The 8,829-nt window shown below is 43.3% G+C and overlaps 1 protein-coding gene across 4 annotated transcripts in view; it reads right to left on the reverse strand.

Annotated features, from left to right (window-relative positions):
- Positions 1-8,454, reverse strand: part of AMOTL1 (angiomotin like 1) — a 94,005-nt gene extending 85,551 nt beyond the window's left edge. For 3 of the 4 annotated variants that reach the window (XR_011363125.1, XR_011363126.1, XM_069969633.1), the window contains exon 1: positions 8,339-8,454. The gene's annotated coding sequence lies outside the window, so the exon portion shown is untranslated. The remainder of the gene's footprint in view (positions 1-8,338) is intronic. The other variant, XM_069969634.1, reaches the window with a different exon arrangement.
- Between the last annotated feature and the right edge of the window lie 375 nt (positions 8,455-8,829).

The raw sequence follows: 8,829 nt of genomic DNA on the forward strand, positions 1-8,829 counted from the left end.
ATACTGCCAGCATAGATATTGGTGACCCCCTCCATACCGCCAGCATAGATACCGGTGACCCCCTCCATACCGCCAGCATAGATACTGGTGACCCCCTCCATACCGCCAGCATTGATAATGGTGACCCCCCTCCATACCGCCAGCATAGATACTGGTGAATCCCTCCATACCGCCACCATAGATACTGATGACCCCCTCCATACCACCAGCATAGATACTGGTGACCCCTCCATAACGCCAGCATAGATACTGGTGACGCCCTCCATACCGCCAGCATAGATACTGATGACCCCCTCCATACCGCCAGCATAGATACTGATGACCCCCTCCATACCGCCAGCATAGATACTGATGACCCCCTCCATACCGCCAGCATAGATACTGGTGACCCCCTCCATACGGCCAGCATAGATACTGGTGACCCCCATCATACTGCCAGCACAGATACTGGTGACCCCCTCCATACCACCAGCATAGATACTGGTGACCCCCTCCATACCGCCAACATAGATAGTGGTGACCCCCTCTATACCACCAGCATAGATAGTGGTGACCCCCTCTATACCGCCAGCATAGATATTGGTGACCCCCTCTATACCGCCAGCATAGATAGTGGTTACCCCCTCCATACCGCCAGCATAGATACTGGTGATCCCCTCCATGCCGCCAGCATAGATACTGATGACCACCTCCATACCACCAGCATAGATACTGGTGACCTCCTCCATACCGCCAGCATAGATACAGCCGACCCCCTCCATACCGCCAGCATAGATACTGATGACCCCCTCCATACCACCAGCATAGATACTGGTGACCCCTCCATACTGCCAGCATAGATACTGGTGACCACCTCCATACCGCCAGCATAGATACTGGTGACCCCCTCCATACAGCCAGCATAGATACAGCCGACCCCCTCCATACCGCCAGCATAGATATTGGTGACCCCCTCTATACCGCCAGTATAGATACTGGTGACCCCCTCCATACCACCAGCATATAGTGGTGACCCCCTTCATACCACCAGCATAGATAGTGGTGACCCCCTTCATACCACCAGCATAGATAGTGGTGACCCCCTCTATACCGCCAGCATAGATACTGGTGACCACCTCCATACCGCCAGCATAGATATTGGTGACCCTCTCCATACCGCCAGCATAGATACTGGCACAGTATGGCAGTATGTGCACAGTATGGCAGTATTATTTATGTGTACTGTATTGAGATATCAGTTGTGTGCACAGTATGGCAGTATTATTTATGTGTATTGTGATATCAGATATGTGTACAGTATGGCAGCATTATTTATGTGTACTGTATTATGATATCAGTTATGTATCCATAATCACTTTCTCCATTCCACAATGCAATAAAACAAAAGGCTAAAAGTCCAGTTGAACTCTATGTACCATGATCCGGACAGATTGGATTACCCCATTTTCCAGGCCAAGAATGACTTTTTTCCTCCAGTTTTGCTGCCCCCCAGATTATAGTGAGATGGATTTTGGCATTTTTCACACTTTTTTATAGTGCCAGAATTTACAGAGACTGGAAGGCTTGATGGAAAACGTTACCCAGAGCCACGCTTTCCATTCTGGCTGCTCATCCGGCCATACTTACCCAGCGCTGACGGCTTTCCAGAGGGAACGTGTCTCTGCCTGCACCCAGGTGTTATGTGAGGGCGGCCACCGCTGCCTCCTGGGTAATGTGAGGCTGTCAGAACGGTTAGGGTGAATAAGGTGACATCGGAAACACTGAGAATTACAGATCATTCACCCCCCTGAAGGGAAATTCAGAGACCTTGAGCGTAAAGTCTCCTACATAGGTAACAGACGTTGGGTGACAACCACTAAAGACTCCAATACACACCAGGCACGTGTCAGCGGAATCTACCATCTAATGTGTATGGTGCCTCCTGATATCCCCAGGCAGGTGAGGTTAGGGGTATGCTGGATTTCCATGCCCGATCCTTTTGTTCTAGGTAAGATAAACCATGACTAGTGCTGATCGAATCTGTCACAATGTTTGGTTTCGGCACCATTATCTGAACATGAACACTCGGCGTTTGATTGGGGTTGGATTCAGGGATAACATGGATCAGGCCTATGGCTTATGGCTGTATCCATGCTTTACAGGCAGCCCTAGGGCGGCATCCAACTTTTTCAGCCAAAGGCAAAGAAACGTTTGTGTTTGGATAACGTTCGCTCAGCACTAGCTATGACTGCCATCTTTTTGCCATGTCGTCTTTGAAGCCATCACACATTACAAATGAGTGCGAACTGGGTCTCATACACTGTACCATCTCCTTGGTGTGGCAAAGTGGATTGGCCACTTGGGGGTGGGTGGACTGTAGGGCACCTTCAGATGCCCTATTATAGTAGACCACCTGGGGCATAGCTATTGCGGGTGCAGATGGTGCATCCCGGCCTATAAAGTCTTTTTCCCCCATATGAGGAGGCCTCTATAACAGACGTAGACACTGATTACATGTGGCATCCAGTGTCGGACTGGGGTATCTGGGGCCCACCAGAGGAAATGATCCTGGGGGCAAATAAATGAAGAACCAATGAGAAACAACATGTCAGCCAGTGTTAGTGCAGGTTTTAAAGCTGGAGGCCCACCAGAGGATACTCTGGTTCTCTGGTGGGCCAGTTCAACACTGGTGGCATCCCCTTTCTAGTGAGAAGCTTTGGGAAAAAGCTCATAGCTATGTGGGGTGCAGAAAAAAACAGTCGCACCCATGTCCTCGCACTGAAGTGGGCTTCAACCTCTCTAGATTTCATCCATAATGCCCTATTTTGCATCCTAGCTATTGAGACTAGCAATATGGTGGGATAGGATGCAGTAGGTGTGGTGTCCCACCACTGGTGCTGTCTAGAGTACCTGAGCTAGTCGCTCTCTCAGGATCACAAGTAGGAGATGTAGTACTGTGTTTTTACCACTAGATGTCACTACTGTTTAGTTCTACTTGTTGCACAGCTGAAGAGCCAAGGTTTAATGTTATGTTGTCTGTTGACCAATCACAAGTGTTTGTCTTGCCCTGTCCTATCATGTCTTTGCTTACTCTCACATGCACTGAGCCCCACCACTGGCAGGAGGGTTTAGTGTTAGCCCCTGTAGGAGGAGTTAGCCTGAAGTGAAGGGAGTCTTAAACTAGTATTAAGTGTGAGAGGACACAAAAAAGACCCAGTCTCTGCAGAAGTTAAGCTGGAGACTGGCTTGGCCTGGGCTCCTGACAGGGATCGAACATAGCAGCTACAGTTTCTTTTATGCAAGTAACTAAAAGAAGTATGCAGTGGTAAGCTCACCTTAGGGGAGAGAAGCGACTTAGGAATAACCCTCACCCAAACCAGGAAACTCTCTAAAAAGTGCAAGGCAGTATCCTAAAGCAAGAGGAACTGACAGTAGGACAAAGCTACCAGGGAAAAAGTCTACGTATCCTACTGCACAGCACAGGACAACTGGGAAGTCTCAGAAGCCTGCTACACCTAGATAACCGATGACTGGGGCTCGTATTACCCACCTAGGATGGGTATCTCGCAACAAGGGGGCATAAGGCGGTTCAGAGTCACTAGTGGCATCTGTGAGTACAAGTCTTATCTTCTTATCTCTACCACTACACCTGTTCTGGCAGAGCACATTCACTACATTAGGCAGGGCTCCTTTGGCAACTCCTCTCCACTTCATTTTACAAAGCACCCTCTACTTCTACAAGCACTGGTTACTCTGTGTCAGCACTAACGTCGCATGTCAACATTTGCACTACTGTATTATGTGTACTGTTAAACCTGAACTTTCTTTCAGTAAAGTGTTATATTTTTTACAAAACGCACAGGACTCTATGAGTGGCGGTATCAACTGCCCAGGTGGGTTGCATACCACTCCAGGCTACTGAAACAAGTGCCCAAGTTACCCTAAACACTCCCGGAGGTTACCGACCATTGGGGATAGTAAACCGGCCCATTCACCACAGCCCAAGGCAGTGCACAAGTCATCCCCTTATTGACACCTACTAAATGAGCTTCAGGTTGACCCAGGCACAAAGTACAACTACTACTTGACCTTTGCCTGGAGCAGTAACACAGTCATTATCATTAGGACCATGGAGGTCAATGACTGGCAGCAATAGCATCTCATTTGTCTGATTTAGGAATCTAAGGTTTATGATTACTTGTCTTCCAAATCCTAGAACCCAAATATTTAAGGTATAATATATATATATATATATATATATATATATATATATATATATATATATATATATATACTGAGATAAACGGAAGGCCAAGGTTATTAGGGTTAAAGGTTATCCAATATCTGCAAAATAGGGGATAACTAGCTGATCAGTGGGCGTCTAACTGGGGGACCACCATTGATCATAGAGGTCAGTTGTCTCCCAAGTAAATGGATACACACATACGGTCTCAGGCATTGATATTCTACCCTGTAAGTGATACATGAGGTGTCCGCCACGTAGTCATCCTCATGATTACAATAAACCATTGGTGATGCAGTAAATCATATATATAGTGAATACATAGGATCTCAGAGAAGCCATAATCACTATAAACCATTGTGAAGTACCTGTCACATTTACCCAGCAATAAAGAATAACCTCTGCCGGGAGTCTCCGGGCCACGGGAGTGCGCGCTTTATAGAGTGTGATATGGCCGTAAAATATTAATTCCTTCTAAATTGTCTAATATCTCACTCTAATGACCGACACAAGGCGAGACCCAATAAAAGTGGATGAGGCCTAATCAATAGCAACACGTCCAACATTAACACCGTAATGGCAGATGGGAATTATCCTATAAAAAATTACTTCTTTATATGCAAATATAATTCCTGCAAGTTACCAAGAAACAAAAATGGTATCTATCTATCTATCTATCTATTTATTATCTATCTATCTATCTATCTATCTATCTATTTATTATCTATCTATTTATATCCATAAATGTGAGCAGCACCACAAGAAAAGTCGATGGTGTATGCCAGCGGACAGGTTCTAGACCACGAACCACAGTCAGCTAGAAGGAAATACTCCGCAGCACTCCAGGTAAGTGAAAAATCGTGAACAAATTTATTCCATGCAGGAACGATACACAGCAAACAAGGAAGGTAAAACACACGGCGTTTCGACGTACCTTAGGCACTTGAAAATGGCGCAAGGTACGCCAAAACGTTGTGTGTTTTACCTTCCTTGTTTGCTGTGTATCGTTCCTGCATGGAATAAATTTGTTCACGATTTTTCACTTACCTGGAGTGCTGCGGAGTATTTCCTTCTATCTATCTATCTATCTATCTATCTATCTATCTATCTATCTATCTATCCATCTCCTATCTATCTATCTATCTATCTATCTATCTATCTATCTATCTTCTATCTATCTATCTCCTATCTATCTATCTATCTATCTATCTATCTATCTATCTATCTATCTATCTATCTATCTATCTTCTATCTATCTATCTCCTATCTATCTATCTATCTATCTATCTATCTCCTATCTATCTATCTATCTATCTATCTATCTATCTATCTAATCTCCTATCTATCTATCTATCTATCTATTTATCTGCTATCTATCTATCTCCTATCTATCTATCTATCTATCTATCTATCTATCTATCTATCTATCTATCCATCGCTTGAAAAAGATGATGGAGATCATCAAAACATCGCGTCTTGCCGTATGCCGTGTTTTGTTATTGCATTGATGGAATAAAATTCACCTTTTTTTGCATTTACTCCTGTGTGCTGCGGAATATATACTATCTATCTATCTATCTATCTATCTATCTTCTATCTATCTATCTATCTATCTATCTATCTATCTATCTATTATCTATCTATCTATCTCCCCATCTATCTATCAATCTATCTCTCTCTATCTATCTATCTATCTATCTATTTGCTATCTATTATCTATCTATCTATCTATCTATCTATCTATCTATCTATCTCCTATCTATTATATATCTCCTATCTATCTCCTATCTATCTATTATCTATCTATCTATCTATCTATCTCCTATCTATTATCTATCTATCTATCTATCTCCTATCTATTATCTATCTATCTATCTATCTATCTATCTCCTATCTATTATATATCTCCTATCTATCTCCTATCTATCTATTATCTATCTATCTATCTATCTATCTATCTATCTATCTATCTCCTATCTATCTATCTATCTATCTATCTATCTTCTATCTATCTATTATCTATCTATCTCCCCATCTATCTATCAATCTATCTCTATCTATCTATCTATCTATCTATTTGCTATCTATTATCTATCTATCTATCTATCTATCTATCTATCTATCTATCTATCTATCTCCTATCTATTATCTATCTATCTATCTATCTATCTCCTATCTATTATATATCTCCTATCTATCTATCTATCTATCTATCTATCTATCTATCTATCTATCTATCTATCTCCTATCTATTATCTATCTATCTATCTATCTATCTCCTATCTATCTATCTCCTATCTATCTATCTATCTATCTATCTATCTATCTATCTATCTATCTATCTATCTATCTCCCCATCTATCTATCTATCTATCTATCTATCTATCTATCTATCGCTACACCTGTAATGTGTCACAATAAGACTGGGATGAGGACGTTGTCTTGTGTCCTTGTGGGTGGGGTGTAAGCTCCTCCCCGTTCAGGCTCCGCCCCTGCTTATCCTTATTCTTGGTCCTCAACCTCTGCACCATAACATCACTCAAGGTCAGACAGCACAGAACCCTCCTATGTGGTCTGTTATGGAGCCGCTGGGATGTTACTGCTATGTCAGACCGGTTGTTTGGTAACTACTGTACTTATGAGTCATTGAGCCGAAGCAAGAATTCTGCCCTAAAGGCTTAAAGTTCTGCAACCAGGTCACCGAGGTGCTATGAGGGATCTAACGGAGACACAGGGTTATTTATGATGAATCCCCTAGTGGGGGCGCTGTTACCTGTGGGACCCCCACCAATCAGGCACATCACCTACGCTGTGAGGACAGGCGATACGTCGCCAATATGGGGAAAATCCCCTTAGAAGGTGGTAAATTCCCACACTGATCCTGGTGCACTACTGGCTTTATAGTGGCACATGTGGCATCATTTCCAACCATGCTAGCTACTGCAGGGGTGGGATAAGGGATAGTTGGCCTGACCACACATGCCAGTTACCCTAAAGGGGATCCTAACGTCAAAAAACACCTAAAAGAGTCATCCAAGGTTACAAAAACACTGCAGATTTCTTTTAGAAACAGCGCCACTCATGGCCTTAGTTTATGTGTGATATTGCAGCTCAGTCCTATTCAAGTAAATGGAGCAGAGTTGTAGCACCACACACACCCTAAGGAGGAGGGTGGCACTGTTTTGGGAAGAAAGCAGCTGTGTTTGTCCTGAATAAAGTGTTGCATCATAAAGTGTTTTGTGGTCGGGATCTGAGTTTTTGGACCTGAACCGAGCCGGAATAAGTGGGGGCTAAGCGAGTTCTCTCCAGCTCAGTACCATGTGCCCAAAACGGTCTCATAGTATAAATCTAAACCTCTTGTGCTAGCGATCATCTTTTACTTTTGATATGTTCTAGAGACTTATCTTCTAGTCAGGGTCACCCCCACTTTTAATAAGTTTCTAGATCATATTAAAAATTTAGGAAAGTGACAGGTATGCTTTAATATCTGCCATATTCTTAAAGGGGTTTTTCACCAAAAAATCAACTAGTTCCAGAAAGTGGCAGAGATTTGTCATTTACTTATTTTAAAAAATCTCCAGTCTTCCAGTACTTATCAGCTTCTGTATGTCCTACAGGAAGTGGTGTATTCTTTCCAGTCCAGAGAGCAGGAAAGGTTTTCTATTGGGATTTGCTGCTGCTCTGGACAGTTCCTGACATGGACAGAGGTGGCAGCAGAGAGCATTGTGCCAGACTGGAAAGAATACATCACTTCCTGTAGGACATACAGCAGCTGATAAGTAGAATCACGTCTGGAAGATGTGAATTTTTTTTATGGAAGTAAATTACAAATCTCTGGCACTTTCTGGCACCAGTTAATCTGAAAGATTTTTTTCAGTGAATGCCGACCGCCGCTACATGATAAAATATTAACAAAAACTTTGAACACAAGAATAAACTAAAGGCAATTACAAGGACAGATAATAAAGTTACAGATACAGCTAAAATATCACCCATCCAACAATGTATCTACCAAGGAGCATGACCGAACAGGATATAATCCATATGAATGCAGGCACACCAGCGAGGCCCCTCACACCTCACATCTCTTATAGATTGTTATACAGCGATTCTTACCTGAGCGTGTAAGGTAGAATCAGGAATCCGACTGCACTGGAGAAAACTTCACACAGGATCCCTGTTTCTTTGACCTTGTGGGTTGTGCGGTGCAGAACGTGGCTGGAGAGGAGGCGGCTGGTGCTGTGTGCGGCTGGGAGCAGTGTCATCAGCTCTCTGGGAAATATGCGGCCATTGCCCAGACTTGCTTCGTTTTCACAACGTTAGGCCTGGAAATAGCTGATTGCTCTGAATTTCAAAAGAGGCGACCGTGCTGTGACACGCTGTGTGCTCCCCGCTGCCAGACATACTGCGCCCTGTGCCAGACAGTCCCCCAGCCATGTGCACAGCAACAGCATCTGTCTATCATCTATCTCCTATCTATCTATCTATCTCCTATCTATCTATCTATCTATCTATCTCCTATCTATCTATCTATCTATCTATCTATCTATCTATCTATCTATCTATCTCCTATCTATCTATCTATCTCCTATCTATCTATCTATCTA

This window comes from Dendropsophus ebraccatus, chromosome 5 (assembly GCF_027789765.1).
Source record: "Dendropsophus ebraccatus isolate aDenEbr1 chromosome 5, aDenEbr1.pat, whole genome shotgun sequence".
In the NCBI taxonomy this organism is placed as follows: domain Eukaryota; kingdom Metazoa; phylum Chordata; class Amphibia; order Anura; family Hylidae; genus Dendropsophus; species Dendropsophus ebraccatus.